At 56.2% G+C, this 25,652-nt stretch overlaps 1 protein-coding gene across 11 annotated transcripts in view; it reads left to right on the top strand.

Moving 5' to 3' along the window:
- ZMIZ1 (zinc finger MIZ-type containing 1) overlaps window positions 1-25,652 on the top strand; it is a 247,456-nt gene that overhangs the window by 164,641 nt on the left and 57,163 nt on the right. Inside the window, exon 1 of one of the 11 annotated variants that reach the window (XM_055353365.2) lies at window positions 9,314-9,338. The exons of 9 other annotated variants lie outside the window; for them this stretch is intronic. The gene's annotated coding sequence lies outside the window, so the exon portion shown is untranslated. Of the gene's footprint in view, window positions 1-9,313; window positions 9,339-9,495; window positions 10,109-25,652 lie in introns of those variants that run through there. One more of the 11 variants, XM_019034970.4, reaches the window with a different exon arrangement.

Genomic DNA, 25,652 nt, shown 5'->3' with positions numbered 1-25,652 from the left:
TAGCATCCGCAGGGTTGAGATCACCATGCCTGATTTTTTTCCCCTCCTGGAGAGCTTCACCCCAGACTGCTGGCCCACAGTTCACCTTCCCTTTCAAATTCATCAGCAGGGGCCTGGCTCTTCATCCCCTGGAAAAGCCCAAATGGTAGGGAAGTGGGGGGGGGGCCTCAGCTTCCCTGTGCCACCCCTGGATTTGCAGCAGTTTCCCCTCCTAGCTGCAGGCTGGCACCCAGCTGCTGCCCAACACTTTGATCAGCATATGGATCTTTTGGGAGAGCAGGGGCTCCAGTGAAGTTGGGCAAACCAGCGTGTATATATGTCTTTAAGGGTCTTGCCGGGGGAGTCAGGCGAGAGCAACCCAGGCTGAGGGCAGCAAGATGGCCCTCCTGGAGACCAGGCATGACACTTCTAGGGACCACATCATCTGAGTCCTTGAATGCCAATCTAAGGAGCTTGAACTTGATCTTGACACCCCTGGGGAACGAAAGAACGTTTTAGACAAGGGATGACATGGTCAGATTTGCCTCAGCAGGTAGAGGAGGGACCTGGGTGCTAGAGGCAGAGAACATAGTTTGGAGGCTGGTGCAGTTGCCAGGATGCCAGGACACCAGTCTGCTGGGGTGGAAGTGTGCCGTGTGTGGAGGGAGAGAAGCAGAGGTGACTCCCCAGCAATGCCTCGTGCCCACGCCCTTCCCTGGGCCTCGGAAGCTCAGGCGGTGACATGGCTGTTTTATGCTTGACTCTTGACTTACCAGTTCTGAGGATGGTACACAGCACCTTTCCCAGGAAAAAGGTCTTAACTTTGGATTTCATTCTGAAATGAAAGTGGTTTTATGGAATTTTTCTTGTAAGTCCAAAGATAATACATACTATGTGTAGGACAATCAAGGAATACAGAAAATTATAAAGAAAGTAAAGCTGACATCCCACCACTGTGGAATAACTTGGTGAATATCCATTAGTCATGCAGGAAACATTTAACATACTTAATAGATAAACATACTTAACAGATAAGCCACAAATAAATATAGGAGAATGGAACCATAGAGGGCCTGCCACCTTGGAACCAGCGTCTTTGCCTTGACAAAATGATGTGTGTTGTAGACCTCTTGCCTGGCCCACCTGTCAGCCTACTCCGGCCTTTACAGGGAATTAGCAGGAGTCAGTTCAATAATGACATTTCTTCTTGGAGCCTACCCAACCAGACTTGGGGAGGCCAGTGCCCCCGGCAGCAAAGAGAGGTATGGCATCTACACTAGATGTCTTCACTGGGGGAGAGGGGATTAGGGTCCAGAGAGGGACAGTGACCTGCACCTGGTCACACAGTAAGCTCCCAAGCCCCTTTCCAGGTAGCATCTGTCTCAGTTGGGGACTTGGCCTCCTGGGCCAAAGAGCACGCAGTTCTGTGAGCTCAGCTCTGCAGGCCCTGATTTCAACATCAGGCCTCCCACTCCTTGCCCTGCCCTGGCGGCCACCTTTGGATTTCCCCCAGACATTCCTATGCAGCCTGTCAGCTCATGTCCAGAGCCCCTGGAGGTGGGGGACACCTGGGACCACACTGGGGAATGAAGGAAGCCGCTGGCTCCCCTCGTCTGCCATGGACCAGGAACAAGGGGCTGGAAGGGAGCAGGCACCCGGAGAACCTCCTCTCACACAGGGTGGTGAAAGGAAGGCAGGAAGGCTGCACCGGGTGATGAAGGACTCCTGGCAAACTTTTCATGGGCTTGGGAGGTTCCTAAAACTGCGCGATTGCTGCCCAGAGCACACCGAGGTGCTCGGGCTTGCTTCTCAACCACCTCTCCTCTCCTTTTACCTCTCCTAGCGCCCTACAGCAGGCCTCAGAAGCCATAAGCCCACCAGTACAGGGTCCCTTCTGCAATTCTCGATCCTCAGCTCATACGCCTCAGGTGACAGGCTGCTCCCTGCTACTCCCTGGCAGCCCTGACTGTCAGAAATTCCTTCCTTCTTTGAGCCCAAATCAGGTTCACCCACCCATCTTCAGGATGCATGTGACTCCCACAGTAGGTGAGGGAAAGAGCCGACAAGTCCAGGTCTAGCCCCGACCTCCCTGTGAGCAGGAGGTACCGAGTAGGATGGACCCATCCCATCAGAATCCCACACTGTGCTGGGAAAAAAGAGGCAACTGATGGGCAAGAGTCCTTTAGAAGAGCATATCTGCCTAGCACTTTGCAGTTTGCAGGGCATGCCCTGGACGCTACAGTTGGCAGGAATACAGTGCCAGGATAGACAGCTTGGGGCCGTGAAACAAGCCAGGAGTCTGGGGTTCTAGTCCTGGCTCTACAACTAATATGCCATGTGACTGGAGGCAGTCCCTGCCTCTTCTTTGAACCTCAGTTTCCTCATTTGAAGAGGGAAACAAGGGCCTCTTTACTCTGATGTCGATTGAGCTGGCTTGATTGCAAATGGATAAGTAGAGGCTCTGTCAAGAAAGGGGCTGGAAGGAATAGGCCACACATGGTTTCCAGGCACGATGGGTCCGATGGTGGCTGGGACACCTGGTATAGTAGCCCTGCCTGGTCCTGCAGCCTGGGCCAGAGTGTGTGAGTGGCCCCAAATCTTTTCCCAAAGTGAGCCTCACTTTCTTCCGCTGCAAAGTGGAAGCTTTGTGCTCAGCTGCCTTGTGAGCCTTTGTCTGGGAAGCATCAGGAACGGAATTTGGCTGCTCCAGCCCAGACAGGGAGGTGTGCTGCACAGCCAGGCAGGCAGACAGACAGTCCGGCAGGAAGGCAAATTGCATTTCCAACTGCAGAGAGCTTATGTCAGTCCAACCCTGGGGCCATTCGGAAGCCCCCATCAAAGCTGTGTCCTGGGAGAAGCAATGAAACCCGAGGACTGCTGAGGCATGGACATTCGAGCTGCCTTTGCCGTCTCTTCCCTTCAAAGGCGACTCCAGAAATCAATGGGAAGAGATTCATTAGAGACCTGGGTGGCGCGCTCCCCACCACCTCCGGCAGCCCCTTTGTTAACCAGCCTGAGCTTCCTGTCTGAACAGGCTGCCTGCCCCTGAGAAACAACCCAGGTTCTAGGAAGCAGGTCGGAGACTTAGGCTCCGGGCAGGGCAGCAGGGCCACCACACACCCTTAGAGGCTGTGATTGTTCACTGTGCATTCAATCATTCTTGGTTCACTCATTCATTCAGGCAGCTGGTCCTTGTTTCATTCATACAGCTAATATTTATAAAGCATCTGCCTGACATATTTTAGATACTGTCAATATAACACATCCAAAACAGACTAAAGTCCCAGTTGACATGGAGCTTGCCTTTTAGTGAGGGAGACAGCATTAAACAAGGTAAATAATTGAAATACACCAGCCAACAATGCTAAGGACAAAGCCACGTCAGGAGACTCACAGGCATGTCAGGGGGTGCTGAGTTGTGGTCAGTGTGGTGGCGGGGGCTTCCCTGTCAAGGGGTCCCCCGAGGGAAAGCCTGCAGGAGGCGGGGATGTGGGGATGGAGCCGGGGCCACCTGGAGAAGAGCATTCCTGGCAGAACCCCTGGAGGTGCATCGGGTGCATTCACAGCTAGAAGGGCATCGAGGCTGGACCAGAGTAAGCCAAGGGGGACTGGAGGGAAATGAGGTCAGAGAGATGACGGAGACTGGAGGCTGGGTCACGCGGGGGCTTAGCCACAAGGACTTGCATTTTACACCAACGGGGCCAGAGCAACATGAGGAAGGGTCTTAAGCAGAAGAATGTTTTGTGACTTAGGTTTTAACGGATCCTCCATTTTAGTTTGCTAAGGCTGCCATAACAAAGTGCCACACAGCGGGTGGCTTACACAATAGCGATCCACTGTCTCACAGTTCTGGAGACCTAAAAGCCCAGAGGAAGGTGTCAGTAGGGCCAAGGTCCCTCAGAAGGCTCTAGGGAAGGATCTTCTCCAAGGTTCTCTCCTCGCTTCTGGTAGCTTCTTGGCTTGTGGCAACATAACTTCAGTCTTCACGTGGCATTGTCCCTGCATGCATGTCTCTGTGTCTAAACTTCTTTTTATAAGGACACTAGTTCTGATGGATTAGGGCCCACCCTAATGACCTCATCTTAACGTGGTCATCTGCAAAGGCCCTACTTCCTTCCAAATAAAGTCACATTCACAGGTTCTGGGGGTTAGGAGTTCAACATTTTTTGTGGGGACACAGTTCACTCCCTAACACCATGGCTTCTCAACTGGTCTTTCCTAGGACCTGGTGTTAGGTGGTCTCACCCTTGTTTTACAAAGAAGGAGGTCGAGGCTCTGAAAGCCTAACAGCTCGTCAGGGCCACCAGCTAGTCAGAACTTGTTTCCTGAGCCTCAGCCTCCAAATCCAGGCTCCTCCCTTCCCTCCGCAGCGCCTCAGTTAGCCAGGAGAGCATGGCCAGTTCCTTCCTGTCTCCGCCCCAGCCCTGGGGGCAGCCCCAAGCCCTACCAGCTCCCCGCTCGCCCCCTCCCCGCTTGGTAGCCTGGGGCTGAGCAGGTAGCTGAGCAGGCTCCTCTGAATGATCATTTTGTGTCTGGTTCATGTGCCCCCTCCCCTCAGAATCCTCTCTTCTCCTCTAGCCTGGCAGGATGCTTTCCTGGAACCCCAGTAACCTTGTCCTTGTAGAACTTCTCGGAGGTACTGAGTGGAGGTGTGGGGCACCGGGTGGTATTGTTTTCAAAATGAAACGATTATAGGATTTGGGTGGAAGCCAAATGCAGACTTCTGGGAATGCAGCCTGGGTCCAGGATGAGTGGCCCTGCTGGAGGATACGCCCAGGAAGGGGAGCGGGGTGCAGTGGCAGGAGGCTAAGAGGCATGGAGGTCTCACTGTGCATCGTGTCCCTGTCCCCCACTCAGGTGGAGCCCCAGCAAACTCGAAATGTCACACGAATGCTTACAAATGCATAGATGCTAAACTCTAAAAAGAAACACAATGAAGCAAGAAGTATTTCAGTATTTGTAATGTGGTATGAGGGAAAGAATATAAAACAGAGTTGGGGGCATGAGCTCTCATCACAGCTCTAATTGACTGTGTGACCTGGAGGTCACCTTCCTTCTCTGGATCCTAGACTCCCACCTTGGGAATATGTGATGGTTATCAATGCATACTTTTGAACTGGATTGCCAAGTCATTTAAACCCTTGGGCAAATTGTCTAAACCTCCCTGCGCCTCTGTTTTAGTTTCTGGACAGTGGAAATAGCTCCTGTCAGAAAGGTCTGGTGGTGAGGATTGTTAATACTTGGAAAATGCCTGGAAGTGTGCCTGCCAACCAGCAAGCTCTCAGTAACCATGAGCTGCTTATTACACCAGGAGAGCAGAGGCCAGGATCCTGCTTGGGCCCCTAGCTCTGTGACCCCGTGTGTGGACACAGGAAGGGTTCTGAGGTCTGGTGGGGATGCCTGCATTGGCCAGGAGCTCAACCGCAACTGTCCCTTTCATCTTAAAGACTAAGTGAAGACTTGAGGAGGTTGACCAGGATGAGGGGGGAAAGGGAGTGGGGACAGAGAGAACAGTGTCATAAAGACACATGAGAGTTTATGCCCTGACCCCTCAGAGGTTGGCAGAAGCCCCAGGAAGGGGTCTCTGGAGGCAGAGCCCCTGAGTTGTCTCATGCCCAGGGCTGCTGTTTGAGCCTTCCTTGGGCAACTGAGCTGGCTGTGTGATAGCTGCTCCATGCCAGGTCCCCGGTATGTGTGCATCCATCTGTTGAATGCCCACTCTATGCCCTACACTCCCACGTGTCCTGAGAAGGACCAGGGATTCTGAAGGTGGATGGCCCAGGCAGCTCCCAGGGCCTGAGCTCATGTCTGTCATTCTCACGTGGACACGTGGCTGGGGCCTCCTTGTCCACCTCACCCTCCCTCTGAGCGCCTACGCCCGCATGGGTGACATCTCCGAGTCATAGGATCCTTGCTCAGCCCTGCTGAATCAGCAGACCCTGCCTGAAGAAGAGCTCTGTGTCTCAGAACCCAGCACCCAGCAGAGCCGTCCCTGGCTTCATTGTTCTCCCTCTAAGCGGTCAGAGGGAGCCTGGCTTTTGTATGCTGGTCTTTCCTTGCTAGTGGCCTCTCAGCCCCCAGGCCTCCCACTATACAAAGCCTTATACAGGAGGTGACCCAGCCCAGAACCACTTTGACCCCTGGGTGACCTACATCCTAGGTGGCTTGATTCTTTTTACTGGGTAATGCTGGGACAGGATCCAGGAAGCCCATCCCTCTGTGGGTAAACAGGGGAGCCCTGGAAAAGGCCCCTGTCTGCGCCCCCAGCTTGACTGGAAGGGTCCCCACCCGCCCCCACCCCAACCCCACCCAGTTGGTCTTGCAGAGGCAGGCTCCGCATGGCAGGCTCCTCCAGCTGGGTAAAGCATCCTCCCTCCCCTTGCTCTCCCGAGCAAGCCACCACTGCCTTCCCGGCTGCAGCGCCGTGATTTATCGGCGGCTCCTCCTCGCCAGGGCCCATGGCAGGAGGAGTTCAAACACCTTCGAGAAAAGCCACCCGCTATTGATCCCCACGTCAGGCCTCCCAAGCGCTGGCGGGCATTCATCAAGGAGCCGCAGCGCGGGGGCTGCAGCTCGCCCTTTCTTCTTCCTTTCTTCTCTCTCCCAAGTCATTCCCCCGGGGCTATGCCCCCCTTGCCGAGGTCACTCAGAGAGCTCACCGAGTGCCTGTGAGCTGAGGTGGAGAGCGCCTTTGTCTGTGGCCTCTTTGCTGTAGATCCTTATCAAGGGGGTGGAGCGGGCTGCTTTGGGCCCCAGGCTTTTGAGCAAATCTTTGGAAGTTGGAGAAGTGGAGTTGGAACTCGGAACAAGTGGAGAAGGCCCTCTGAAGCAGAGACTGGTTGGAGTGCCCGTATTTCTGTAGACCGGAGGCGTGTAACTAGAAAGAGTTTGCTAACCAAGTGGGCCAGAGAGAGCCTTGAAATTAGCATCTGAAAACCCCAGCTTTGGCCTGAAGGCCTCCCGTGCAGTCAGGTGAATGGATGCTTGAAAACAATTTGTTTTCCTAATTACATAAATCTAGTGAAGAGTATTTATCTTTTTTTTTTTTTTTTTTTTTTTTTTGCTTACCTGGGGAAAGTCTAAAACCTCTGGTCTCAAGCCAGAGGAGTGTATATTAATTCTCTTCTCCAGCCCCACCCTATGACTTCCCAGAGTGGGTCCCTGGGAGAACAGGGAGATGGGGTAGGGAGACTGGCAGGTTGTCTTTATTGAAGTTTCCTGGGCAATGCCACCAGGTCTGTCCCCCTCTGGTATAAACCTCTGCTCAATTCCAGTCCAAATTCTGGCTCAACCTACCAAAGTGGTTTTGCTGAACTCAGCTTCTGGGGCTGGCCACATGGTACCAACACATATAGGATATCTCAAAAATGAATTTGGAAGTCCCAAACATGCGGGTCTTTGGTGGCTCAGAAAGCACTAAGGATCAGATTAGAATAGTGAACTGTCATTGCACAGAATGGGGAAGGGTTTGTGTTCTGGTTATTTCAGATAGTGGCTCTTTGGATTCTGGATAATGGCGGTCCAAGTGCTGACATTGTTAAAAACCAGATTAACAGTAGAAACCAGATCTTATGTACATCCATCTCAGTGTTCTCTTGGAACACATGAGCCATATTGTCCCACCCCATCTGTTTTCTGGGTGTCATTTGCTGAGCAGTGGGCTTTAGAGTAGGTCAGTCTTCTGAAGGATCTGCAGTGGGGAGATGGGCGAGTCTTCACTGGACCCCTGCCTGCGGTGCTGCTTGGGAGGGCAGGGCCCCAGTGAATGTCTCAGTGAGTAAATGACTGTCCCCAAAGAAGCCATAATAACCTACGAGGAGATGAGATGGAGGTGAGAATAAGCAGAGCCTGGAATTTGTGCAAAGCTGAAGGGAAGTCCTTCCCCTGGCTGCCCTGGGGTTGGCCTGCCAGTAAGGGGATGCCAATTAATTTCTCTTGCAGGAAGCTAGTTCGTGTCCAAAAGGCTCAAGTTATGAAGTATGAATTAATCCATTTAACCAGCTCCTCGGAGGGAAAGCCCATGACAGCTGCATTTCCAAATGCCATCCTGAAAGCGATATTTCAAGTGGCAGTGGGTGGGATTAGAGCCTGCTAACGATTTATGTCAAACAAGGAGCAAGAACATAATTTCTAGATAAGTGATTTGTCCCAGCAACTTCCAGGGCCGGCAGGAAGGTTTAGGGGCCAGCCAGAGGCTGAGGCTGAGAAGAGGGGATGGAGTCAGATGTCACCTCAAAGGCCAGTGAACCTGGTCAGCTCCCGGTGTTGGCCAGGGCAGCAGGGCACGGCAGTCCAATACAGAGGAGATCTTAAAGACAGTCATGGCTGCCCTTCTTTGGGGATGAATGATGGGGCCTCACTTACCTTCCTAAGTGTTTGGGGCAGTTAGGTCACCACACAAGCAACTTTCACAGGCAGGTGGGTGGGGCTGGGGGAGGGAGCTATAAAATACAGTTTCTCCCGAGGGGGTAATGATGACAGGGAATGCCCACGAAAGAGGGAGGGGCGAAGATCTCTGGAGGTGGGACAGCAGGTGGGCTTCCAGGGGTGTCTAAGGGGCAGAGGGGTGGGGGGTGAGCAAGCGCTCAAAGCCCGGAGCCCTTGCGACAGACTGGCTGGAAGGAAGAGGCCTCGGCCACCACAGGATGCAATGTCAGGAAGGCAGCAGCTCCCGGGGCGGGGCAGGGCCGCGCGCAGCCGCCCCCGGCTTCCCTCCTGCCGCCAGCTCCTGGTCACAGGAACTCCCCGAAGTCGGGGAGCGGGAGCGTACGTGCGCGTGTTCACCCTGTCCTGGGCCCCTCGCTCGGGGAATCCCGGGGGTGCCAGGGCACCCAGGGTCAGGGAAGATGCCGGGCCGCCTACCTTCTCCACCCCGTAGCCCGTTCCGAAAATCCTTTAAACCGAGATTTAATCTGGATGCCTAGCCCCGCCCTCCCCTCTCCTCCCCTCCCCTCCCCCCGGCCGAGGCCCCCTCCAGTTCAGCTCCGTCCTCCACCCCCTCCCCGCCGTGGACCCTCATTAGCATGCCCACTTGGGAGGATTCGCTGGGGGGCGGGAGACATCCGAAGTCATCCACCGCCAGCGCCTTCCCGGCGGCCTCCTCGGGCGACAGCGCTCCGGGAGCCCCACTCGCACAAGTGTTGCTTCCAATTAATTGCCTAGGCGGGGGAAGGAAAGGGGCCTCGTCGCCGCCCCCGCCCGGAGGCTGGAGTGCTGCTCGTCGGGTCGTGCGTTCGCTCGGCAGCGGCGTGCACCAGCACCACCCCTGCGTGCAAGTTTGAAATGTGAGCTGCCTCCGATTCATACTCGCTCGCGCTCCCTCGCAGCGAAGTGGCTGGGCTGACGGTCTGCGCGCGCGAGTGAGTGCGGGCGGCGGGCTGGGGGGCGGGGGTGCGGACGGCGAGGCTCGCGGGGCGGGGAGGGCGCGCGCGAGCCGGGGCTCCCTGGAGACGCCAAGGCAGGTCTGCTCGCCTTTCATCTTCCTCCCGCGCTCCTCCTCCTCCTCCCTCCCCTCCCCCCGCCGCGGCTGGCCTGGCCTCCCCCGGAGCCCCCAGCCCCACGCGGGCACACGCAGAGTGGGTGGTCACGCCCGCAGGGTCCGCGAGCGCGGCGCAGAGCGCGGGCCGTGGGAAGTTTCTCCGGCGCGCCCCGTGCGCCCCCGCCCCCCGCGCGCCCCCGGCCCATCCCCGTCCCTGGAGAGCTGTCGCTTGCGCCCGGGCGCGCGGCTGGCTGCCTCCTCGGCGGCGGCGGCGGCGGCCCCATTAGCGGAGCCTCCGCCTGTGATTGGCTTCGCCCGGGAAGCTGGAGACGGGCGATGAATAATTGATGTGTGCGGTGCGGTAGCCGGACGGCGGCGGCGGTGGCGGGCAGCAGCGAGCGGGAGCGCGGGAGCCGGAGCGCCCTCGGAGCGGGCAGCGCGGAGCGAGCGGGCGCCGGACCCGCCCGGGCCCCCGCGCCGCCGCCGCCGCCGGGGCGCGGAGCGGGGATGCAGGCGGCGCCCGCTGCCTGCGCGCAGCCTTTGTTCGGCGCTGGCTGAATCCTACCCGGAGTCGCTCGCCGCTGCCGCCGCCGGCCGGGCCCCAAGCCCCCGAGGGCGCCAGGGCGGGATCGCGACCGGTGCAACTTCTAGGTAAGTGCGGGGCCGGAGGGGTCGGCGCCTGGGCGCCCACGGGCTGGGCCCTGGGCTCCCTCCGGGCGCGGGGGTGAGTGTGCGTGCCTGTGTGTGACAGAGGAGGGCCGGTGCATTGTGGGTAGCGCCGTGTGCTGCATGGTGTCAGCCCCAGGCTTGGCCGCGAGAGTGGCACCGGCGTGCACCGGGCCGGTTTTGTGTGCCCACAGACGGGGCCTTCATTTCTCTTTGGGGCCACGGGGCAGAGTGCGCCCCCACCCAGGTCCCTGAAGGTGAAGTGTTGGCTCTCCAGCAGACATTTTACGAGGCTCTGTGCTCAGTCGGCTCACGCTGCAAAAATAAGAATCGGCCAGGATGCCTTCGGAGGCAGCGCCTGAGGGTCCTCGACTTCAAGCTGCTCCTTTGTCAGAATGCAGCGCTGATGCCTCCAGCGCGTAGAGACCCCACGGGCACTGGTGATGCCACCATTGCGGCAGGGTGCCCTTCGCAAAGGTGGTGGGTGCCGAATAGACTTCTGACAAGTGTTTGCTGGCAAGCTGGCTAGAGGAGAGAGGTGGATTTGCACCAGAGGGCAGGAAGCAGCCTTTCAGGAGATGCCTGGTTGTGAGGACCTTGTACAAGACCTTGGAGAGAGAGCCCCTTGATAGGGACTAAGAGGCGGCTGCCTGAGGTCCTGAGCATGTGGTTTTGGTATTGGTGTCTTCGAAGCCAAGCCATGGCGCGGTGGGCACCAGATAGGTACCAGTTCCTGGGTCCAGAAGCCTTCTGGGGGGAAACTAGGAGAGGTCAGCTGGCACTTCTTTAGATGGGTTTCAGGAGACTGTCATTCCTACAGTGGGGACCCAGTCCCTTCGCCCTTGACCATCAGGCGAGACTGCCAGATGAGTGTTGAGCAGGGCTGATGGCTCTTCCAGCAGGAAGGCTTTGTGTGGCAGGTGGCATGGAGTTGGTGCCAGTGTGCTTCTCATTGGCCCATCTTTGAGAGTGGCCACAGAAATTGGGCTGAGGAGAGAAATCAGGCTGAGAGTCAGAAATCTGGCTGAGGAGTGAGTTGGGGTGAAAAGGCCGTGCCATCCTGAAGTCAGGGTGACCCCAGATGTTACGTGGGGGCTCCGGCGCCCCCAGTTATGGGGCTCTGGGCCTGAAGCTTATCTCCCATCTGCTATGGAGGAAAGGCCCTGTCCCAGGGGTTGGGTGGAAGGGTGACTCTTGGAGTCCACGTGGCTCCTAACAAGCCTTTCCCCTTTTTTTGTGTATAAGCCAGGCAGTGACTACCCTCCAACTAGCTGGATTCAAGTCCCCTTCTGAGCTATTTTTATCCTGAACTTCCTTAGTGAGAAACCACCAAACGGCGATGCTTTGGTGAGAATCTAGGTCTTTACCGGAAGCGCAGCCTGCACAGAGTTTACACCTCGCTTCATAAGGCTGCCTCCACTGCCCTGCACAGCCCTCCCCTGGCTCAGAGCCCCTGTGCCTCTCTCATGCCTCTTGATTCTCATCACAGCCTGTGCGTTCAGGGACTTTTGAGCCCCAGTTTCAGATGGGAAAACTGATGTGCCCGAGATCATCCAGTTGGGGATGTAGGAGGCCAGGCCTGGCTCCAACAGGAGCAAGACCTTGACTGCCAGCGGGCTCCCTGAAGGCAGGGACCACGTGTTTCTCATCACCATATGCCCCAGTGCCAACTGTGGTGCCTGGCGGATGGTGGGTGCCCAGTGGCTGCTGAATGATGATGGCACGAGTGGAAGGCTGGTTGGGTGTGTTTTCCCCATTGGAGTTGGGACGGGGTGGGGGGGCAGAGGGATTGAAAGAGCACTTCCAGATCTCAGTCTGCATTGGTTGAGCACCCAGTCCATGCAGTCCCTGGGAACTCTGAGATGAGTCCCTAGTCTGGAGTCAGGCAGCTAGAGGGAGAAAGGTGCTTCCACAGAGGTTCTGCGGAAGTCCTGCCCGGGGCTTCCTGAATGTTGCCCCAGGGAGTAAGGAGTGATTGAGCTGGGTCTAAGATGATGCCATTCAGTACAGTAGCCACTGGCCACATGTGGCTGTTTGTGAATTTCAATTAATTAAAGGGATGAGTTAAGCTTATCCTTGGCACTAACCACATTCAAGCACTCAGTAGCCACCGAAGGCTGGTAGCCGCCTTGTTGGGCAGCTCAGACTCTAGAACATGTCCACCACAACAGGAAGCTCCATGGATGACAGACAGCGCTGTCCAGGAGGATAGACTTAAGACAGAGGTGCAGTGAGGACACTAGCTCAGAGCCCACGAGTGTAACAGTGCAGGCGAGTCTGTTAGATAAAGAGACCTCCTGTTTCCCTAGCATTTGTTTTGTGGCAGCCTGCTGCGGGGAAGGAGTAGACCAGCCAGGCATTCCCATTTAACACAGGAGAAAACTGAGGTTCACTTTTGCCCAAGGTCATCCAGCAAGAGGGTGGCATGAGTCCCAGGTCTCCAACCCCTCGGCCAGCACTCTGTCATCCAGCAGAGGTCAGCCAGGGGACACGAGTGGGCAGCGGTCCCAGGAGCAGCCTCAGACCTCCCTGAGGGACAGTCTTGGTGCCGGTAGGCGTCAGTCCCTGTGAAGTCATCCATCGATCGGGCGGGAGCGCCAGCTCAGCCTCGGGTCCTCAGGAACAGAGAGTTCTGTGCTGGCAGAGCTGGAAAGAGCGGGCGCGAGGCTCTCTGGGCAAGGGAGGTGTTTACCTTGAGCGATGCGGCATGGGTCCCTCGGGAGAGGCTGGCTCCTCCATGGGGAAGGAACTCCTCAGTGGGGCCTGTGGCTGGGATCCTTAGCACCACCTCAGAGAGAGGGGTACAGGCCCGAACCCAGCGGGGAGAAGGGTTTCGGGACCTTTGACTGGTACAGAGTGCACCTCACCCTTGCTCTTGCCCCGCCACGCCGTGTCACAGAGCATCTGCTGGGCCTCCCTCGCCCTCCTTCCCCAAGCCTCGGCTGCAGGAGGAAACTCTCCCAGGGCCTGGCAGAGCAGCAGCTGCCTCACGAGGGAGCCTGCAAAGGGAAAAACAAGGCCCCCACCCTCGAAGCACTTCCAGCTTCCCAGGGAGCTCCCTGGCCAGACACCACAGGCAGGGAAGGAAGGCCAGCCCACTGGCCGGAGGGCCGAAGGGACTTCCTGCCCCAAGGTCACATGGCAGGAGAGGCCGTGGATGGAGCCAATGCCCTCTCCCAGCCCACGGCAAATCCCAGTCTCCCAGTGGGAACTTGTGGTTTATGATTTCATTGTGCCTGCTGCCTGGTTTCCTGCTCCAGCCCTGAGGTGAGGGTTAGCTTCCTGTGGCCTTGTCCCTGTGTCCTGAGGTGCCCACTCCCCCAGCAGCAGGCCTCGCTGCCACCTCCAGCTCCCATGGCCCTGACCTGACTGAAGTGGGAGGTCTGAAAATGCGGTGGCTTTCTGCAGGGACCCCCGCACACCAGAAAGAGGGTTCTTCAAGGCCCATCAGGGCAGCTTGAGGGATACGAGGACCTTTGGCGACACTCTCAGGTTTCCAGTCCTCTAGAGGGAGAAAATGGTCAGGGGCGGGGCGCTGATGAGGCCTTTCCAGGGAGCCCTTCCAGGACCCATAGTGAGTCCCTCGGGGAAGCTCACAGTGTCCTTGTTCCCCAGGATCTGATGGGCTGTGTGCCTTTCCAAACTGATGCACAGAGCTGGGAGCTACCCCCATCACCCAGAGTACTGGGCGTGAGGACCCCTGGGTGGGCCAGCCAGGCAGTCTGCTGTCCCCCTGCCTGGCCAGGCTCAGGAAGTATGACCCTTTTCCTCCCTCTCAGTAGCCCCAGCCATGGCCCTGACTTCTCCTTAGAGCCACCCTGGGGCTTCTCTAAGCCTCAGAGACCCTGCTGGGTTCCCCAACTTCTCCCACCCCCCGTAGGGTGAGGCCAGGCCTTAGAAGTGCCTGGCCTGGGGCAGTGGTGCTGCTTTGTGTGTATTGGGTGAACGGAGAACAGGGGATTTAGCCAGGACACTCACATTTTCTGAGACTGAGGCTCCCAAACCACCCTGGAGAGTTATTGGGTCTGAGGGGAGGCCCGACCCCTGTGATTTGGCTTGTAAAGCTCCCCAGATAATTCTGATGCTGTTGGTAGAATCATGGCTCCCAACACTAGCCGTGAAGTGATTGTATCTGTAGTCTGGTGCCAAATTAGTGTGTGACCTTTGGCAAGTCACTTCCCCTCTGGGGGCCTGAGTGTCTCATCTCTGCCTCATCTTTATCTCATCTCTAAAAGGTAGACCCCACTCCAGGGCCTCAATACCAGCCCTGTGCCAGAGAGGTGGGGAGAGAGGAAAGTGAGAAAGAAGCTTGGGCCATGTCTTTGGGTGCCACCACCCGCATCCGGGTGTGCAGTGGGAAATATTAGGGTGCAGCACGGCAAGAGAGAATTAGATGAACAGAGGCCTATGCTCTACACCCCAAGAGCTATAGAAGGAAGAGGGGAAAATGGTGACTTTCAGGCTGGAGCGGACTGAAACACTTCCCAGGTGGAACTTGATTTTGGAATGGGCAGGATGAGAAAGGACTGTTGGGTGGGAGGACTAGTAGCTGCGAAGGCTTGGAAACCAGGAGAGGTATGGCGCTTGATGAGAAAGGAGGATGTCCCTCCAGATGGCAGGGGGGAGGTTAGCAGGAGCTCGAGGAGAGGTTGAGTGAGGCTGCTGCAACACCTTCAGGGCAGTGGGGAGCCATCAAAGGCTTTGGAGCCTCAGAGGCACTGGGACTCCTCCTGCTTCTAGGAGCAGGGCTGCTGCTGAGTATCAGGCAGGAATCGGGCATAGAAGTTGGGAGTAGTGCGAGGTCGGCGTCCTGCTGTGGGAATGTCCCTGCCCCTGCTGACACAATGGAAAGCCTCGTCTTGTTTCAGGGTTCCTGTTTTGTGGTTGCCCGTGGTGGGGGGCGAGGGCAGCGAGCTCTGCCTTCTGAGGAGCTCCGGGAACTGGATGGAGCTTGTCCAGACCTCCCCACAACAGTCCTCTGCTCTCCTGGAAAAGAGAGGCAGTCCTGTTTGTGGAGTCTCTCCCTAGTCCCTCGGGGGATTCTAGCCAGGCCCAGGAGGCTTTAAATCAATGTGTGCATTTCCCTGGGGCTGGGACTGGAGTGGATGGGTGCCAGCGGGTAGTCTCTGGGCTTGCAGAGTTGGTCTCCCACCCTCCCAGGGCTCCAGTGTTGAATCCCTGCTCCCTGGGTCAGAGCCTGAGGCACTAGTGATTTACCATCTCCCTGTCTGCCTCCCAAGAGCTTATGATCTGACGGGCAGCTTCATTGTGCGCAGAAGATTTAGCAAGGTCTGGTTCAACCCCTGTGTGTGGGAGGCCAGGACTGTGAAAAAATGGGGGGCATGTTTCAGAGAGGAAGGAAAAAGGAAGCCCAAGGGGCCCTTTTTCCTGCCTCCCACTTCTGCTGCTTCCAGGCCCAGCTCTAATGCCATGGCATGGCCCAGGAAGCTTTCCCTGGTTCCCCACACCCAGCGTCCAGGGCCACTGTCTCCTTGCGGTCCTTAGTTCCTGTGCACATCCAGGATCCAGCGCTGTACATCAGTAGCTTCCTGTCATCCCTTGCCCACCTGGGTGTCAGCCCACTACACTGACTTGAAGGACAGGCGGTTCGTGACTTGCATCCACGCTGGGTGCTGCGTAAATGTCTGTCAGATGGCCAGCCCGGAGCATAAGGACATGGCAGCCCTGGTCACCCAGGCAGGAATTGAGAGGCTCGAGGTCTTGGCCCAGCTCTGGGTCCCCAAATTGTCTGTGTGATGTGAGGGGTGCCTGCCTTTCTTGAGGTCCCTGCTTGTAAGGAGCAGCGTGGGATTTACTGTGCTGTCCAGTATAGCAGCCACACATATATTTAAATGTACATTAGTAAAATTAAATGAAGTTTTCAGTTCCTCAGTCATAGTAGTCACATTTCACGGGCTAGTGGCTACCAGATTGGACAGTGCAGTGGTGGAATGTTCCCATCATGGTAGAAAGATCTGTTGGCAGTGCTGTGCCTGAAGTGGTCACTCTGGCCCGCGGGCCTACCCTGTTGGCAGCTCTGGTGACTGCTCCTCTCCCTTTCCCCCCGATGCACGAGGGACCTCCCTGCCCAACTACCCGGGGCTCTTAAAATGGGGCCACCCGGTGTCCTTCCCAAGCCAGTGTCAGAGAGTAATTATGAAACCCACATCTGTCATTTACCAGGTGACTTTGAGTAAGTCACCAAGGTTCTCTGAGCCTGTTTCCTGATCAGTGCAGTAGAGCTACTTGTCCCTGCCTGGCAGGGTTGCAGTGGGGAGTAAATGAGATGGGGCTAAAAGGTGCTTAGGTTGGTGTCTGGCCCATAGTAACGTCTCAGTAGCTGGCAGCTTTCATCACTGTCAGTTGGATTTATCCCCTCGCAGCATGGGCTTAGTTCCAAAACTGGCTGGGCATTAGGTTCCCCTCAAGTTCCTGAGCCCGAGACTGGGTTCTCTCCACCCAGCTCCACCACCAGCCCCCTTCTGTCTGAGCCTCAGTTTTCTCATCTGTACAGTACTCCTGCCTGTCGTTGCCCTGTGTTGCAGCTGGAGACCTTGCTGTGCCCTGTGGAGGGTGGTGCCATCTGGGGGCTTATCCCTGCTTCCGGCATGGCCACTGTAACAGGAGAGCCTGCGAAGGTCAGGGACAGAGGGGCACAAGTGTGCTTGCCACTTGTCTGTCCCAGAGAGAAGCTGCAGGGCTGTCCCTCCGGCAGCCATCGGGGAGGTCCTAGCGTGTGTCAGCTCTGGAGGAAGTAAGCGTGGCCGGCACCTACGCACCCACTTTAATTTCCCTCTTGGGGAATGAGAGGTGAGAGTCTGCACCCTGGACTTCTGAAGCCCGCCAGTGATTTGCAGAAGGACTTCTTCCTTGAGGTCTACCCATAGTTTGTCAGGGTCTGTGAGCCCCTGCATTTCTGGGCAGAGGGTCTGTGAGTCGAGCCATGTTGAGGTGGCCCTTGGGGTCCAGCCATCCTAGTGAGAGTGGGCTCTCAGAATAAGGACTGTGAGTCCAGCCTTGGCTTCCAGGTGCCCAAAGGGTGCCTGGAGAACCCCTCGCTGAGAGGAAATTCTGGGAGCTGGGGAAGGATCCCAGGAGCCAGCACACGGCTTTCTGTCAAACCCTAGGTCCTGACACCCACGGTGTCCTTGGTGTCGGGATAGGTACTGGGAGACAGAACAGCCTTCAGGAGCAAGGCCGGAAGACCATCCTGGGGAACAGACCACGCGCAGGGAGAAGGCACAGGAAGCTGGGGGGCCAAAAGGGGAGGGGCTTGCTGGAGACTTGTGGCCATTGGAGAGATCGAGGAGGTGAAGACTGGGCACTGCACTGAAGTGGGGGTTTCCAGGTGGGGATGGGATGGCCCTCCTGTGGCTCCCCACTGTTAGGCGCGAGAGGCCCTCACCCCACAAAGGTGCCCTCCCGAGCTTGCTCCCTACGTCTGTCCCCCTCCTCTCCTGTCTTCTCCACACACCGGGACCTCTCACCCTGTCTAAGCCTCAGTTTCCTCATCTGTGGAACTGGAGACTAGTACTCATCCCCTAGGGCTGTGGGAGGGTTAAAGAGCTCATTCCAGCCAGCACCTTGAGCACAGTGCTGGGATCTCATCGCCCCTGAGCAAACATGAGCTACCCTTCCTGCTCTGCGTGGTTCTCCTCATGTATGTGGGAGGCGTGTTCCTCTGGGTCACTTGTCCTCCTGCTCCCCAGCTTTGGGGCCTCTTTATTGTCCATTGCAGCCCAGCCTATCCAGACACTCCCCCAGCCCCTCACCCCATGCATCTGTTGGGGGTACCTTTTCTCCAGCATGAGCCCCGAACTGGTAGAACATGCAGAATGCCCATCTTCTCCAAGAGCCTGAGACATCTTGGAGCAAATAGTCCCCCTGCCTCCAGCCGGGGCCCCAGGGCTCTTGGCCAGAAGCTCAAGGCTCACTCAGTGTTTGCTGAGCAAAGGCTTGTGTCTTCTCTGCAGAGAGTGGGGACAGCTTGTGTAACTCTCGGGTATGTCTTCATTTGATTTGCCAGCAACAGGCTCAGAAAGTTACTGGGCAGTCCCGGGATGCCCTGGAAAAAGGACAGAAGCCATTGTCCCAGGGGGTCAGGGCAGCAGCACCCAAAACAGAGAAACGCCCTATCCCCACCTTACTAGAACCATGGCAGCCTCGACCGCTGGGTCCTTAGTGGCTTCTAGGAGGCCACTTGGGCAATGGGTCTCCCAGGAGCAGCATCAGGACAGGGGAGGGAGTAAGGGCCGAGCACTTGGCTTCCACTGTAAGCTCAGGCTCTGGCTTCTTCTGTCCAGGCCAACTTTGGCCCTTGAAATGGAGGCAGGTCTTCCACCCTCCCTGAACCCTGCTTTTCCTTCGACTGCTGCTGCCCAAGGGCACCCGTAGACAGCAGGTGGGCCTCAGGAGGCAGGCTCCTGCAGGCCCCTGTACCCACCCAGCCTATGTACCCACCCTGCCTAGAATTAAACCTTCCCAGCATCAGGCCTACCAGGGGCCGATAATCCTCTCAGAGCTTTACATGGTGGTGTACCTTCTCAGATAAATACATTTAGTGACCTGGATAAGATCTTTCTCCTCAGGTGACAGCCTTTGGGATGAAGATTTCTCCCCTGGGGTTTCTTCCCAGGTGTGGCTTTCCTGGTCATCCCCTCTTCTCTCCTAGGAGTGTGTAGTCCACCACACCCTCACCATGGTACCCCCTAGGCTCTTACCTAAATAGAAACCAGCTTCTGAAATGACCTGGCCGAGACTCACTTCCCTGGACACCTCCCCAGTCTTGGACACCTGCTACCTGAAGCCTTGCTTTCACCCCACCCAAGTGATCTTGTGCTTGAGATGTCCTTCTGCCACCCAGCAGCATACTCAGTTACCACTTCTGCAAAACGGGGACACCCTCACCCACAGGTCTGTTATAGCTACAGGAGTCACCATGTAGGCTGCCCACTGAGTGTGTGAGTGTGTGCAGGCATCTGCTGGGGACCCTGGATGCACGCCCCCCTGCCCGTGCCCTTACTAACAGATGCACCTGTGACCCTTACCAGGCACACTGCACCGTCAATACAGCACTTAGTGCAGCCCTTGGTATGTGCAGGAATGTGGCATTTCTTCAAGTTCATGACTATGACTATAGCTCGCTCAAGTTTGTATGGTGAGCATCCAGATAGGCAACATATACATGTAATATATTTTGGAATGAGTGAATGAACAAAAGAAGAGCTGGGTTCTCTCTGGTCCAGGCACTGTGGGGAAGGTGAAAAAAGACACATCCCCGCCCCTCTGGGAGCTTAAAAGTCCCAGAATTAAGATGACAGGGCTGGAAGGCAGTGGGTGTGCGGGGCCGGACATGCATCTGGGTGAGAAGTAGGGCTGAGCCTGTTGCAGAGATTATGTGTTGAGGAAGAGAAATATAAGACAGAACATTTGCAAATGTTGCCTGGGTTTTGCATCTTTGTGCATATATCAGATAAACATGCAGTTGAACATGCATGTGTCCACTAGGACGTGTGGGGGTCGTTTGCAAGTTGAATGGCTGTTGGATATAGGGTAGTGTACTTGTGAGTTTGTGCAGGCTTACAAACACACTGGGTGTTGGGAGTGTGTCTGTGACATAGGAGGGGCACATGGGGAACTGGGTGTGTAAATGTGTTGACACATTCCAATCCCCTTGGGGCTTACGGGTACCTGCACCGTCCCTCCCTGCCGTGCCGTCTTGGATTGTCTTGGGCGTTTCTAGAGTGCTTCAGAGTCCAGAAAAGCCTTCCACGTATGCAGTGGCTTCTCCCCACCCAGCAAGGGGTGGGAACTGAGGGTCAGGGAGTGTGGGGGGCTGGTGGGTAGAGGTGCGGCCTGAACTCTGGCCTTCTACCTTCCAAGTCCGAGGCTTCAGTGTCCACCAGGGGACTGGCGAAGTCCTGTATCCACTTCCCTGGCAGCGCCCTGGGGAATTTGGGATCCAGACACAGGAGGCTCACTTAGATCCAGGACTTTGTGAGAGGCCCCTGAGCAAAGGAAGGATGACTGTGACCCCAAAGATATCCATCTGTTCAGTGTCCATCATGCCCTGTGTGGATGCATGGGCCTGCACACATGGCCCCACACACAGGTACATGCACACACACGCACACGCTGACACGCACACTCACACACACACTCATGCACACACTCACTCATAGGCACCCCACCCTTGGGGTTTTCCTCTCCGTTCAGAAAACTTAATTGTAGCTTAAATTTTCATTTTCAGCCAACTTTGTTTTTAATGTTGAGTAGCTATCACTTGTTTGTATATACTTCAGAAACAAAGTCCCTGGGAGAGAAGGAGGCTGTTTTCTTAAGCTGAATCCTAGAACTCCAATTAGGAGTGATTGTTCCCCTTCTGAGGTTTTCCAGCCGCTTCCTAGAAAGCCCTGCCGAGCCCCTAATTAGGCAGCCAGGGGCGCCCCTGTTCAGGGCCCAGCACATCTCAGGGTGGCCTGTTTGAGGGCCAGTCTTAGGGAAGTTCAGGGCCAGAACCCCAAGTGGACCTGCAGGGTACTGGGGATGGTCCTCTCTGTTCAGGGAGTGGACTGAGGTCATTGCCCGCCATCCCAGGGCCCTGGCTGCCTTTGGGGACATCAGTGCAGGGCACAGAAGCAGAGTCAGGGTGCCCTGGGTTTAGGGAAGCCCCATAAGCCGGGCTGGACGGCCCCTGGCCCAGGCGGGGTCCCATGGGGAGGCTGCCAAGTGCTGTTCTTGCTCTAACTGGGGATCCACCCACGATGGGGCCTGGCCCGCTGGTCTCTATTCACTGCTAAGCAAACTAAAGCTCACAAAAGTACCACAGGAATTAGAGCCAGGGCCACCCCTCAGGCAGGTCTGGGTGACCAAGTCCTGCCTTGCAGTCAGCGTGATATTCCATGCCATGGATCCCATTTGGGTGGGGGATGGCCTTCCTGGGGTGAGGCAAAACTGAGAAATTTGAGGGCAGTTTAGACAGGTGGGCGGGGGCGTTGGTGGGTGAGGGTGCCAGGCAATGCAGGGAGAGCCGACTGAGTGAGGGACCTCGGCCTTGTTGGCTTTCAAAACCAAACACCTGATACCTTTCACCGCAGTCGTGATTTTCAGCACATTGCCTGATGGCCCCCATCCACTCTTGCTGGGGAAGAAGGGCGTGTGGTTGAAGAAACAAACCTCTTGCAGCCTCAAGGTCTGCCTGAGCTGCTCACGACAGCTGGTGCCTACTCGCACCCCGCAGGGCTGTGGACCTCCAGCCTGGGCTGGCTGGGTCCTCTGGTGCCGTGGATGCCTGTGGCCACCCTGGGAGACGTTGCCCTCCACCCAGCCCAAGCCGATTCCCTGTGGCCTTGGGGAGGTTCGGGTTTCTGCCTGCCAGGTGGGCAGCTCCCCTCATTCCCCACAGCAGCCACTGAGCTCACGACACTGCCCTGCTCCTGCCACCTGAGTCCCCAGGTGCCATCTGCCACCCTGTTTCCAGGTGGCAGGTAGGTGGCCTCAGGGCAGGGGAGAGGAGAAGGCAGGCAAATCCCAGATGGGGAAGGCCGGGCTCTAGCCCTGAGGGGCAGGCAGTGCCTGGCCTGCCACCTGGCACCTGGGTTGCCCCCCCCTTTTTTGGGAATGGATGTGAGCAAGTCTGCTGAAGCATGGGTATGAGTAGGTAAGGGGGTTCCCCTAGCATATCTCTAGCTTAGTTTCTCTGCAGGTGTGAGGAGTGGAGCCCGTCTGGGCAACTCTGTGTGTATCTGCATTCCTAACCATCTCTGTCTTGAGCCCGGGCATTCCCCAGCGTCCCTGCCCGCTCCCCTCTTATTCCTCTGTGCTCTCCAAGTGTACCTTCCATGTCTCTCAGGGTCTCTGTGTTCCTGCCTGTCTCTGTCTCTGCATTCTGAGCTCATGAGGGTGCCTTTGCCATCAGAGCCACCTCTCCCCCCCACCCCCCACATTGAGTTGTTCTACTTAATTTCATTTTCCCGGGGCTCCAACTCACAGAAATAAACCGTCCCTCCCCACCCCTGCACTTTTTCGATTTAACAAGCCTGCTGGAAAACAATAGTGATTTCCGCATCGATCATAAACAGAAGTGATTACCATACAATTACAGCCTGAACCATCAGCCTGGATGCAATCACAGAGCCGCATTGTAAATCGGAAGACAATTGCCTGCAGAATTACCCCCAAATTGGTTTAAGTGGCAACAAAGGAGTGTTGGCATTTTGGTATTTTGGAAAGGGATGGGGGGAATGCGGGTGTCCTGGTGGCCGAGGATCCCCACTGGGAGCTCCCCAGGGCCCCTTCCTTGGCATTGAGGAGGCTCTTGCTGGGGAGAGCTGCCTGCCACCTTCCTCCCCATGATTTTCCCTCCAATTACTGCTCCCTGCCCGTCTTGGCACAGCTTGTCATAAACTCATTTATACTAATATGTGAGTGGCTAAGTGTACCTTCGAACTTGGCCGGCAGAGAGGGGTGAATCTGATGGAGGGAATTCTGGGGGTCCTCCTCAGATCCCAAATATCCCCCTTTCTCCATTCCCATCTCACCTGTGGCTCTTCCATGTCACCCCATCCCTCTATGCTCCTGGCCTGGCACCCACCCCACAGTAGCCTTCCCCACCATCTCCCAGCCCTCGGTGGACTCTGGCCAGCATCTCCCACATCCCATCCAGAGCTGCCCCCTCCCTCTTGCAGCTGCAGTGTGTGCCCTGCATCCTTCCCAGCCTTCCAGGCCAGCTGGAGGCCACAGTCCAAGCCAGGTGGGCTAGGGCGGCCACTCCAGGGAGGGAGCCTGCCGGTGCCCCTGCAGCACATGCTGAGGGGATCACAGGTGGGTCTGCTCCTTTCCAGCCTGTGGTTTCACAAGAAGCGCCCTGCCAGCAGGACCCCTCTGAGTGTCTGAAGACTGGACTCTTAAGCTCCAGCTGTTTCCACAGGGGGCATGTCTTGCTCTGGGAGGTGATTTCTCTCCAGGGTCAGGCTGCTCTGAAGTTACCAGGAAAGCCTGCCCACCCACTGACACAGTCAGATCCCCTCACAGGCATCCGTATCCAGGTCATAAGTGCTTTGGCATGCCCCATCTGATCCTCACAGAAAGGTTTGTGCATGCTTGTGATTTTGCTCTAGTTTTTCCATTAAGAAAATAAAAAAGAGGTGGGGAGACCTGAGGGGTGACATGGCTTGCTCCAGGTGACACAGCCCATCAGTGAAAAGTGGCGTCTTCAGGCTTCTGTGTGAGTGCTTGTTCCTAGATGCTGTCTACAGCCTCCCCAGACCCACATGAGACAGACTGGGGCCTCACCTTGTCGCTGACCTGCCTTGAGACCTCAGACAACACCAATAATTAAGCAAGCCCGAGTGAGCACATGCTCCGTCCTCACCTGTTTATTCACATGTCAGCTCCGCTCATCCCACTGCAGCCCTGTAAGAGGATGGGCGGGTCCTTAGTGAGGGGACTGAGGACCACTGTGGGGACCCTAGAGCCCTCAGATTCCTGGTGACAGCAGCTGGTCTGCCCCCTGTCTGCCAGCCTCTGAGCCTCTGCTAATGCACCCTGGAAGGCAGGAGAAGCCGGATGACCCTGAGCTCTTTTGCACATGGTGCCACTGAGGGCCTCAGTTGTGCTGTCCTGGTTGCTCTGCAAAAGCCTTAGGACCGGGCACCATCTAGAGTTGGTGTATCTGGAACCAGAAACTGTTGGCTGCCCCAGCTCTACCCTGAGTCAGGGGACCATCGGTGTTGCCCTGGGCTTGGCCTGCGGAGCTGGGGTGGGTCAGGCTTTGGGGTGACCCTGTGCCTGGCATTGGGAGGTGCTAGCATTGGGAGGTGACTGATCTGGAAGAGAAGCCAGGCCTCACAGACCATGGTGATGTTCAGGGAAGAAGCTGCTGGTCTTTGCCTGCCAGGCAGACCTGCCCTCCCCAGGCCCCATCCTGGAGCCTTTGCTCTTGCTGTCCATCTCCTGGGGAGCCAGGTGTCCAGTGGAAAGACAGGATTCCAAGCCACAGAGACCTGGACTCAGGTTCTATCCCTGCCACTTTATGGTTTGCACCGTCTTTAACTCTGAGCTGTATTATGAGACCACAAAGGTGATTGCTGTTGAGTCCAGGGCTCTTCAAACAATAGCCCTACATCCTTGGTCTCAGAACCCAGAGGGAAGGGACCTCGCTTTTGTTGAGCATTTGTCATGTGCCAGGCTTTGTCCTGGGCATTTTAAGGATGGCCTGCTTACTCTTCACAGCAACCCCAAGAAAGTAGTCAGAAACTGGATTTGCAGAGCCCAACGTGGGAGCCAGTATCCCCATGTGCTAATTGGAGCTTAAATTTAATGAAATGAAGTTAAATGGGCCGGGCACGGTGGCTCATGCCTGAAATCCCAGCACTTTGGGAGGCTGAGACAGGAGGATTGCCTGAGCCCAAGAGTTCGAGATCAGCTTGGGCAACAATGCGAGGACTCATTTCTACTAAGAATGAAAACAAATTAGCCAGGGGTGGTGATGCACGCCTGTAGTCCCAGCTACTCAGGAAGCTGAGACAGTGGGATAGCTTGAGCCCAGGAGGTCGAGGCTGCAGTGAACCATGTTTGCAGCACTGCACTCCAGCCTGGGTGGATAGAGCCAAATCCTGTCTTAAAAAAAAAAAAAGAAGAAAAAGAAGAAAAGAAAATAGTTAAATGGAATTTAAACTCAACTCCTCAGTTGCACTGGCCACATATCAAGTGTGCAGTAGCACATGTGGCCCTTGCCTCCTGTTTCGGGCAGCACAAATCAACATTTCCAATACTGCAGAAATTCTGTTGGCCAGCACTGTACTGTGTTATCCCATTTCATAGGTGTGAAGTTGAGGATGGTTGGTGATTGTCATGCGTAGGGTCTCAGTTGGATGAGGCAAAGTGGGACATAAACCTGTGCCCATCAGTGCAACATAGCTTTCAGCACCAACATTCTAGGCTCTCCAAGCCCAGCCCGGATAGCTCCCCTTTCATGAGCCTTCCATGAGTCTGAAGGCCATGGACTGTTTTCTCTGCACCCTGATGCTGAGCCCAAGGCCTGCCCCAGGGCAGGCACTTTGGGGTGAGTATCTGGAGTGGGTGATGGAAGGAATGACTGACTGAACATGGTCTGCTGAAACTTTGGGGTGAACTCACTCCCCTCCTGATAGAACTAATGTGGGGAGGGCAGAGCCAGCTGCTGAGGAGTGATGGATGGCCCCTCTCCCAAGATAAATGTGGCAGTCAAGGTAATCGGATTGTGTGTGACGGTCTAATTTGTAGGCGAGGGGAGGAAGCACCCAGCCATGCCTCGCCCCAGCCGCCCGTATTAGTTTAATCAAATGCCCAGTATCTAAATGACTGGGCCCAAGTGATGGATGATGTGAGCTTTGTTAAATGTTGTTGCCCTGTCGAGCCAAACTTCCCAAGGCCCTGCCCGGCTCCTGGACTCTTTAATTTGTTTTTTCTTGCTTGGTTATCTCTGCGTGGGGCAGGGAAGGCGGGCTGGAGCTCTCCTGTCTGTCTTAAAGCCTCTGGTTTTTCATGG

Source organism: Gorilla gorilla, chromosome 8, assembly GCF_029281585.2.
Source record: "Gorilla gorilla gorilla isolate KB3781 chromosome 8, NHGRI_mGorGor1-v2.1_pri, whole genome shotgun sequence".
NCBI lineage: Eukaryota > Metazoa > Chordata > Mammalia > Primates > Hominidae > Gorilla > Gorilla gorilla.
This window is presented reverse-complemented; position numbering and strand designations above follow the sequence as displayed.